The 11325-nt window shown below is 38.0% G+C and overlaps 1 pseudogene; it reads left to right on the forward strand.

Annotated features, from left to right (window-relative positions):
* The first annotated feature begins 504 nt into the window (after nt 1-504).
* Nucleotides 505-3528, forward strand: LOC125845860 (putative 12-oxophytodienoate reductase 11; annotated as a pseudogene).
* The last annotated feature ends 7797 nt before the right edge of the window (nt 3529-11325 follow it).

An 11325-nucleotide genomic window follows, 5' to 3' on the forward strand; every position in this document is an offset into this window, starting at 1 on the left:
CTGTAGCATAGTTGGAAAAATACTGCACTTGTTATCTATAAAAGGGAAAGTCTTCTTCATTCTCAAAATGAACCAAAAACAAAGGAGAGAAAAGAAGAGTGAGGCATCACAGAGGAAATTAGTCTGTGCGGAAAAAATAGAGAGTGTGAGCGATATTGTAGTGAGGTGGAAAAATCAAAAGAGGGTTATTTCTTTTGAAGTGTGTAGTGGCCTTTGGAGTTTTTACTCAAACCTACAAGTGTAAAAATCCTTAATATAGTGATATCAGTTGCTCCTCTCGGACCGTGGTTTTTCCCTTATTCAGGGGGGTTTCCACGTAAAATCTTGGTTTCATTATTGCTCTTTTTATTCTTGTTGATTAACCGCATTGTTATGTTCCGCTTTTCTTGCTTTTATTACCGCAAATATTATTTCTGTTGCAAGTTTATTCCCGACACTAACAACCACTTTTGCATTGTAGTGCAAAAATTGCAGCGAAGGCCAAAATAGAGGAGAAAGCACGAAATGGAAAATCCTTTGCTCACACCCTATAAAATAGGTAACTTTCAACTTTCTCACAGGTACTTTTGACTTTCTTGTTTAAAAATAGTTTCATATAATATATTTTTGGTGCTGTCTGGAATATAGATTGCTTGATAATGCACTTCTTATGGTTGAAATGGATGATTTTGATCAAAGAAATCCTGAATTTATAACTCTATTACAATTTACGAATAATGAACGGAATGATAACTTGTCTTGTTGGATCTTTTGCCATTTATATCAAATGCCTCATGTGAACTTCATAAATCAGATGAGATTGTATGGGAGTCGAATAGCATATTTGAAAGCTTGTGCTCTTCAAGGAATTTAGACAATTAATGGCTCAATCTTTGAATCAATATAAACATAAGGAAGCTGATAACCTACTCAATCTTCATAGCATTAATTTTAGGCCACACAACATACATCCACTAGTTTAGAGCATAATTACGTACCTTCCGATAAATTTTCAAAATTATTATTCGTGCTAGATTTTGGTCCTTAAGTATATGTATGGATGCGTTCACTACATGTATCTCAGATATATGAAGTCAAAAGTAGGTGTAATTTGTTTAAGATACATTGTATTTAATTGGATTCACATGTATGTGAGATACACTAATTCTCTCGCTCGCTTCTCTCCTATCTCACTCGTTTCTCTCCTCTCTTGCTCGCATCTCTCCCTATTTATATGCATTTCAAAATGTATCTTGAATGTATCTAGTATCCCAAATACATGTATCTAATGTAATTCACATGTATCTGGAGTACATTGACTCTCTCTTCCTCTCTCAGTCGGTTCTCTCCCTATGTATCTATATTTTAGAGCATACATAATAGACAAAATAAATGTATCTAAGCGTATCTGACTTGAAATCTAGTATGAAATTATTAATTAGTGAAATAATATGTAATTATTTTAAAGTATATGCAGAATTGATAAATATGGTAGAAATGTTTGTTTAAGTAGGTAGTTTTATTAAAGGATTTTTTGTGTGAATAATATTCACCACTACTCTATCCATAACTACCCGTCACTACCATAACCAACTATGTCATCACATCTACTACCACCACCGTTGCCAACCACCTACCACAACTATCATCACAATCAACAACACTATCAACTACTACTGTTAGTCTCTACCACACCTACAACTTTCGTAATTATTGTTATATCCATTGTCATCACCATCATTTCACCACCACCACTGCCAACAATTACCATAATTATAGTCAATCCCTACTTTTATTATCATAGCTAGCACCACTGTCAGTTTTCCACCAACGAACGAAAATGATATTTCATGTTTTTTATCAAATAAATAAATTAAACATATTTAGATGTTGAATAACAAAGGATCTTCATAATCCAGTGTTGAAATCTAGAGACAACACCAAATGTGTTTATCTTAATGAAATCAAATGAGGCTTAAGTGATCTTTCTCGTCTTACTTAAATTCAAGCGCTTTTTTTTTGGATGAGCATTGAGTTTGGAGTTTTGACATCCTAGTGATGCATATAGCCCTGTGAATTTGACCGATAAAAGTATGAACTAGTTCTTATTATGACACTTTATATGTTATCCAGAGTTGTGTTGACACCATTAACAAGGAAAAGATCATATGGCAATGTTCCTCAAGCTCATGCTATCATTTATTACTCACAAAGAAGCACAAATGGCAGTTTTCTTATATCAGAAGCTACAGGAGTTGCTCATGCAATTTACCAAGTTTAATTTGTAGTTGTAATTGATTTCCTCCCAAATACACTTTTGAAATACTTTATTAATTAAAGGTACAAAAATACACCTGGTATATGGAGGAAGGATCAAGTTGAGGCCTGGAAACCAATTGTAAATGCCGTCCATGACAAAGGAGGAAACTCTTTTTCCCAACTTTGGCATACAGGGAGAATTTCTACCAAAGGTAACTAGATTTGTTTTAGTGGTTTTAACCAATTTATCTATCGTTAAATGTAACTCCTGCTCCTTTTCACTATAGATTTCCAACCCAATGGACAAGCTCCTATCTCCAGCACAGACAAGCCAATAAAAACTCAAATTAGTTCTAATGGCCTAGATGATGAACAATATACACCACCATGACAGTTGAGGACGGATTAAATTCCTCAAGTTGTTAACAATTTCCGAATTGCTGCTAGAAATGCCATTGAAGCTGGTAAAACTTTTTGGTCAACTTGTTTACTTTGATATATACAAGTTGTTTCAGTCTAAAATTCTGGAGTACAAAATCATTGTTTCACATTTTCTATTTTTAAGATGTATAAAGACAAAGAAATACAAAATAAGTTGGATATATCACTATTTGACTAATCCTAATGACCTTTATGAAGTTTAACATAGTTTTATCTCCACCATTTGGCAATGTAAACTTAGTAAAATAGGATGACCTTTTAGTATTCCATATATTTAGAATGTTCTTGCTTCTTAGAATCTTTTAGCTAGTATGGTGTAGCTGTCATATCTGAACATTGGATTAGAACTTGTAATGTAAACGATAACGCAGAGAAACATGATGTACTAATTGCAACATAATGTGTGTGAACAATATGACTTTCGCAGCCAAAATGACATCTCGTTGGTGCTCTCTTGAGAAATTTAAACCATAATGATTTAAGTACTTTTTAGTTATCTCCACCATGGTCTACGAGAATTCAAGAAAAAAAATTTGGTGTAGAAGTTTCCACAAACAATTTTAGATCTTGTAGAACATATTCTGATATAGGTTCTTTGTTAGATTGATTAATGTGATATGTTGTCACATCAGTATTACATTCAAATACACACCATCTCTCAAATCAATTCTTTTATCATGCAATCTGTTAAATTTGTAGGGTTTGATGGGGATTGAGATCCATGGAGCTCACAGCTATCTAATCGACCAGTATCTGAAAGACCAAGTCAATGATCGAATTGACTAATATGGCGGGTCTTTAGAGCTTAGGCATCCTCTCTTGTGTAATGAATGTGTCTTGACTAAATAAATATGAATCGATAGGCCTATGGCATTCCTTTCATAAATGACTAATGAATGTATCTTGACTTGATGAATATGAATCGATAGGCGAATGACATTCCTTTCATAAATGAATGATGAAGTATTCTATGCTATGACATGAACCGGTAGACCTAGTGTTGGTAGCGTTTCATGATGAGTCTAGGAACTAATGTTATGATAAACCTTGGATCGGTAGACCTAGTGTTGGTAGCCCTTTCATGTGTGACATGATGAACCTTATATCGGTAGATCCTATGTCTATGGCACCCTTCTTGGAAAGTCAATGAGCTATCCTTAATGTACCTTGAATCGATAGACCTAATAGTGGTGGCCCTTTCTTGTGTAATGTACTTTGGGTCGGTAGGCCTAATGATTGGTAGCCCTCTCAAGTACAATGATGTTAATGAAAATGAACTACTCTATAGGAATGGAGGTTAAGCATCGAGAGGATATGGTTAGATGGAAGTTCTCCGTACGTTAGGCCAGATTTCAATGAACATCTTTCATATCCCATAACTATGTGCCCACATAGGATATTAGCTAGTGAATTACATCCAAGCTAAAATGTTACTAGTTCTACCTTAGGCAAGTAGAACACATTTTTATTGTGTGGGGTCATACGACACCGGATTCCATGATTTAGCTCTCATGGTCTATGTCGGTTAATGCCTATTCCCATCATGTGAGATGTGCATTATGGTTTCTTTATGAGTTTCATAAAGTGTGGGTGGTAGTATGGGATGTCATCCGTGTATTGCATGAGTAGGCTTTGAGAGGGTCATAGTGAGTTCTCTAAGTCTTAATGGCTAATGTATGAATGTGCTCTTATGATGAAGTTAATGAGAATGATGATATAATGTTTAATGAATGAAGGTGCTCTAAATGAAGCTAATGAAGAATGTTGATTTATATGCTTAAATGTAATGATGCATGCTATACTTGGATCGTATTATGAGTTACTTCCCTGTCATTATGTATTGAGTATGAATGTGCCTTGTCTATGGTGGCTTCAAATGAGTACTTAGTGTGAGTAGTAGTATGAGATGCTACTCATACATTGCACAAGTATGACTTAGGGTTGCCTTAGATGATGGTCCTTATGTGATGATATGACTTAGGTAATGTTTATGCCTCTTATGTATGATTATTGCATGAAGATGGAAAAGTTGAATGGTAAGTTCACTTTTGGTGACTTTAATATGGTACCTTGGTGTGGATGGTGGTATGGGACGCTATCCATACATTGCACAAGGTATAACATGAGGGTTACTTGAAGTGAAGGCTTAATGTGAAGGTAATGGTTTATATGATGATTATGTCTTGAATGTGAGTTATGACTTGTATGTTGGTTATGTTGGAATATTATGCCTTTTATGTTTATGTTCATGAAGTTTTATCAAAATGGCATACAAACATGACTTTCAAATAATTGTCCATTTTAAGCATGAATTTTGCGTGGCTTCTATACTTAGTACTTAATTGTGCTAACCCATATTTCTCCATTTTTACCAAAATGTGGGGTTTGGAGATATTGGTGTTCTATACTTGAAGAATAGGTTTCTTAAGATCTTGGAGATGAAGACTTACTGAGTCCTCATAGTTATGGGGAAAAGATCTACTATGTTCCCTTTATGTATATCTTTGTATGTTTAGAGTTTTTTATGGGCTAAGTCCCAATGTTGTATTCAAAGTATTATATGCTTTGAGACAAAGTCTTCCGCTTGCTTTTTAATGAAAAATGCCTTAGGTTGTAAAGGAAAATTTTAATTCCTCTCTATTTTCCTATGCTCTTATGTTCAAGAATGCTATGAGGCTTGTATGAAATCCCTTCATGGTCGAGTACGCTGTGTCACGTCTATGGGGTAGCCTTGGGTCATGACACGATTCTAGGGCACATATGAGTAAGTTCCTATTTGGAGTATCTGACTTGGTGAAGACATAGTGCAGAAATGCAATGTTGTTAGATGATATGAATATCTCTAGGCTCATGACTCATGCTCAACGGGTTGAGGGAGATAAGCTTAGTGAGCAGGCTAAGGACAATAAGAAGGCTAGGGCATGCAACTATGATTACTCTCAGCAGAAATAAGGTGGTGTTAATCGCTCGCAGTTTCAGCAAAGGTGTTCAGCTCCAGCACCTTCATCATCTAATGCTCCATCCCTCAGGTTTTGAGAGGATCAGAAAGGTAGGGCATCAGGCTCTAAGTCACAGGGGAGTGTTTCAGGTAATATGACCTATCCAACTTGTCCAAAGTGTGGTAAGAACCATCTAGGCGAGTATCTTGTAGGAAAGGAAAGACGTTATAGGTGTGATCAGTTTGGTCATAGTTTAAGAGATTGCCCTTCTTCTAAACATGGAAAAGGAGGGATTAATAGTAGGGCTCAGTCTACATCTCCAGCAGAACCAGCAAGTCGCCCAACTCAGCAGGGTGCTTCATCTGGTACATGTGGCGGTCAGCGCCAGAACAGGTTGACTGCTCTCCAAGCTTTCCAGGACCAAGAAGATTCTCCTGATGTGGTCACTGGTACGTTACGAGTCTTTCACTTAGATGTTTAAGCTTTGTTAGATCCAGGGGCTACTCTTTCCTTTGTAACTCCATATATAGCAGTAAACTTCGGCGTCAGTGCAGAAACTCTCTCAAAACCCTTCTCAGTCTCTACTGCAGTTGATGACCTAGTTATAGATAGATGGGTATACAAAAAACCATTGTAAGAATCTTGGATGACCTCGTCCATTGGACCCTGTGTAGATCTTGTAGAGTTAGAAATGGCAAACTTTGATATCATTCTGGGCATGGATTGGTTACATTCCTGTTATGTCTTATTCGATTGTAGAACTAGGATCGTTCGTTTCCAATTTCCAGACGAGCCAATCTTAGAATGGAAGGGTAGTAGCTTAGTGCCAATAGGTCGATTTATCTCTTACCTTAAAGCCAGACAGATGATTTGCAAGGGGTATCTCTATCATCTAGTTCGGGTTAAAGATTCCAGCTCCAAAACCCTAACTCTTGAGTCAGTTCCAATAGTAAATAAGTTCCTAGAAGTGTTTCTAGAAAATCTTCCCAGAATTCCTCCCAGAAGGGAAATCGACTTCGAAATTGATATCTTTCCAGATACCCAGCCTATTTCTATTCCTTTTACAAAATATATCCAGCTGAGCTTAAGGAATTGAAAGAGAAGTTGAAATACCTTCTAGATAAGGGCTTTATCAGACCTATTATTTCCCCATGGGGTGCTTTAGTGTTGTTCGTGAAAAAGAAAGATGGTTTTCTCAGGATGTGCATTGACTATCGGCAGTTGAACAAAGTCACAATCAAGAANTTTGATATCATTCTGGGCATGGATTGGTTACATTCCTGTTATGTCTTATTCGATTGTAGAACTAGGATCGTTCGTTTCCAATTTCCAGACGAGCCAATCTTAGAATGGAAGGGTAGTAGCTTAGTGCCAATAGGTCGATTTATCTCTTACCTTAAAGCCAGACAGATGATTTGCAAGGGGTATCTCTATCATCTAGTTCGGGTTAAAGATTCCAGCTCCTAAACCCTAACTCTTGAGTCAGTTCCAATAGTAAATAACTTCCCAGAAGTGTTTCTAGAAAATCTTCCCAGAATTCCTCCCAGAAGGGAAATCAACTTCGGAATTGATTTCTTTCCAGATACCCAGCCTATTTCTATTCATTTTACAGAATGTATCCAGCTAAGCTTAAGGAATTGAAAGAGAAGTTGAAAGACCTTCTAGATAAGGGCTTTATCAAACCTATTATTTCCCCATTGGGTGCTCTAGTGTTGTTCGTGAAAAAGAAAGATGGTTTTCTCAGGATGTGCATTGACTATCGGCAGTTGAACAAAGTCACAATCAAGAATAAGTACCCTATCTCCAGGATTGATGACTTTTCGACCAACATCAGTTGCGGTTACCATCAGCTCAGATTCAGAGCTAGTGACATTCTGAAAATAGCGTTTAGAACTCGATATGGTCATTATGAATTTGTAGTTATGTCATTTGGACTAACCAATGCTCCTGGAACTTTCATGGATTTAATGAACATGATATTCAAGCAGTATTTGGACTTGTTCGTTATCATTTTTATTGATGATATCCTCATTTACTCAAGGAATGAGGAAGAACATGCGACTCATTTGAGGGTTGTCCTACAAACTCTCAAAGATCGCCAGTTATTCGCTAAGTTTAGCAAATGTGAGTTTTGGTTACAATCAATTGCCTTCTTTGGTCATATAATGTCTAGCAAAGGGATCCGAGTTTATTCTTAGAAAATAGAGGCAATGAAGCAATGGACCAGACCTACCTCTCCTACAGATATCAGAAGTTTCTTGGGTCTAGCTAGTTATTACTGAAAGTCCTGGAAGGATTTTCATCCATAGCTTCTCCGTTGACTAAGTTGACTCAGAAAAAGATTAAGTTTCAGTGGTCAGATGAGTGTGAGAAGAGCCTCTCAGAACTGAAAACTATGTTGACTACAACTCCTGTTTTGACTCTACCAGAGGGTTCAGATGGTTATGTGATGTAATATGATGCATACAAAGTCAGCCTAGGTTGTGTGTTTATGCAGCGAGGTAAGGTTATAGCTTATGCTTCTAGATATCTTAAGGTGCATGAGAAAACCTATCTTATTTATGACCTCAATTTTGCAGTCGTGGTATTTTCCCTAAATATTTGGAGACATTACTTGTACGGTGTTCACGTAGATGTGTTCACAGACCATAAGAGTCTTCAGTATGTGCTCACCCAGAAAGAGTTGAATCTTCGCCAGAGGAGATGACTTGAATTCCTCAAGGACTATGATATGAATGTTATTTACCATCCTACTAAGGCCAATGTAAAAGCTGATGCTCTTAGCAGACTATTTATGGGTAGTGTAGCACATCTTGAAGAAGAAAGGAAGGAATTAGCAAAGGATGTTCACCGGCTTGCTCGCTTTAGGAGTTTGCCTTATGAACATATCAGATGATGGTTTGACAGTTCAGAATGGGTCAGAATCGTCATTGGTAATGGAGGTTAAGGAAAAATAAGATAGTGATCCTATATTGCATCAACTGAAGGGTGCAGTTCATCAGCAGAAAGTTGATGTTTTCTCCCAAGCGCGAGATGGTGTGCTTCGCTACCAGGGTCATTTATGTGTTCCTAAGGTGGGTAAGTTGAGATAGCAGATCCTTACAGAAGCCCATAAATCCAGGTATTCTATTAATCCAGGTGCCACTAAGATGTACCATGTTTTGTGGGAAGTCTTTTGGTGGAATGGCATGCAAAGGGATATAGCAAATTTTGTGGCTAAATGCCCTAATTGTCAGCACATGAAGGTACAACATCAGAAACTAAGAGGTACGACTCAAGATTTTAACATTCCTAGATGGAAGTGGGAAGTCATAAACATGGATTTCATTAAGAGTTTACCTCGTACTCACAGACAACATGACTCCATTTTGGGTGATAGTAGACAGAGTTACTAAGTCTCCTCATTTCCTGGCTTTTAAGACTACAAATTCGGCGGAGGACTATGCCAAGCTTTACATTAGTGAGATAGTCAGGTTGCATGGGGTTCCTTTGTCTATCATCTCAGATAGAGGTCCTCAGTTAACCTCTTATTTCTGGAAGTCATTTTAGAAAGGTCTTGGTACTCAGATTAATCTCAGCACAACATTTCATCCACAGATGGATGGTCAGGCAGAGCGTACCCTTAAGACATTAGAGGACATGTTAAGAGCTTACGTGATCGACTTTAAGGCAGTTGGGATGATTACCTTCATCTGATGGAGTTCGCCTACAATAATGACTACCATTCCAGTATCCAAATGGCCCCTTATGAGGTATTATATGGGCGTAGGTGCAGATCTCCAGTTGGTTGGTTTGAAGTAGGTGAAGCAACCTAGATAGGGCCAAATTGGATTCATGATGCTATGGAAAAGTTCAGCTTATCAGAGATAGACTTAAGACAACCCAGAGCTACCAGAAGTCCTTTGTAGATGTAAGGAGAAGGGACTTAGAATTTGAGATTCATGATTGGATTTTCCTGAAGGTATCACCTATGAAGGGGGTGATGAGATTTGGCAAGAAAGGGAAGCTCAGTCTTAGATATGTAGGCCCTTACATGATCTTGAAACGGGTTGGTAAAGTGGCCTATTAGTTAGAGTTGCCAGTAGAACAAGCAGTATTCCATCCATTCTTTCACATTTCCTTGTTGAAAAAGTGTGTGGGTGATCTAGCATCTATAGTACCATTAGAAAATGTGGTTGTGAAGGATAGTCTCACTTATGGAGAGGTGCAAGTTGAAATTCTTGATCGTAAGGTTCAAAGGTTGAGAAACAAAGAAGTTGCTTCAGTTAAGATGTTGTGGAGGAGTAAGTCTGTAGAGGGAGCTACTTGGGAACCAGAAGCAACCATGAAGGCCAAGTATCCTCATCTCTTTCCTTCTGATCCCATTCCAGCTTGAGGTAATAGTTCCTCTCCAGTCTTTTAGTTACTCTTGCGCAAATTCAGCCTTAGTATCATGTTCCTATAGTTATACTTGCATTTCAGCATATTTGCATGTTCTTAGAACTTAATTCAGTCATATTTCAATTTCCATTACTTAGTGGTAGGGTTTGCAGCTCTTTCCCTCCATACCCAGCTAGTTTAGTCCTCATTTGAGGATAGATGTTCCCAATGAGGAGATAATGTAACACCCCAGATTTAGAAATGACAAAATTGTAGATTTCCAGAAGTGCAGGTGTCATCGATGAAGGCCACCTATGGATAGTAGGTAGACCCACGGCCCATAGGTTGACCCACAGACCGTAGGTGGGGTCTGTGGTTGGCCACCTACAACTCCCTCCCTAGACCCCAGAGGAAATTCAGCTAAGTCCAGAACCACGCCAGGACCTATGGATTGTAGGTGCGACCACGGTCCATGGTCCAGGTACGTGGTTCGAGCCCTAGATTTCTGTCCTCTGAAACCAAACGACGCCCTTCCAAGATGGACCGTCAGTTGTCCATGGTCCGTCGGTCAGGGGCCGTCGGTGGCTTCGGCAGATTTTACGTCAGGGGTCTTTTGGTCTTTCCCCTAAGCGTTGGACACCTAAACTACATCGTTTAACCCCTAAACTACGTAGTTTTGGTCCGTTTAAGCTTAGTAACATAATCAGATCCTACCCTAATCGATTATTCTCAAAAAACCTATTGAAACTTAGCACAACGGAAGAGAAAGCGTCGACCAAACCCTCTCCAAGAACGCAACAAGTTTTCCTCAGTTCTAGCCCCAAAATCGAAAGATTTATCTGTGGAATTTGTCACCAGGTATGTGGGATTTCACTAGTGGGTTCCTTTCACCCATTAGGTCCCTAGGATTCAGTCAGATTCTTGATTCCCTTTATATTTTTTAGACCTAGGGTTACTAGAACTTCAAAAATTTGTGATGATTTAGCTATTATAGTGTTCTTAATCTGATTATCATGTATTCATAACACTTTTGCATAGATTCTTGCATGAAACTCAGAACCCTAGTTGTGTAGTTCTTTTAGTTCAAGAATTACACTAGCTAGGATAGATAAATAGACATACATGCCTTAGTTTTCAAATGTTTCATTATAGTACTTTAATGTTGCATTTTCAGTTAGCATGTCAGAATATTGAGCTATCCAATATATTTCAGTTATGTTGTATAGTACACATCTCTAGTTTGGAATAGGCTTAATACCGAGCTAGACTAGAGTCAGTCACCCTCATAGTCCCAAAACTACGTGCCCCCATAGGTTTGTAAGTCCTCTTTGTGGGCATTAGATTTTAG

This window comes from Solanum stenotomum, chromosome 11 (assembly GCF_019186545.1).
Source record: "Solanum stenotomum isolate F172 chromosome 11, ASM1918654v1, whole genome shotgun sequence".
In the NCBI taxonomy this organism is placed as follows: domain Eukaryota; kingdom Viridiplantae; phylum Streptophyta; class Magnoliopsida; order Solanales; family Solanaceae; genus Solanum; species Solanum stenotomum.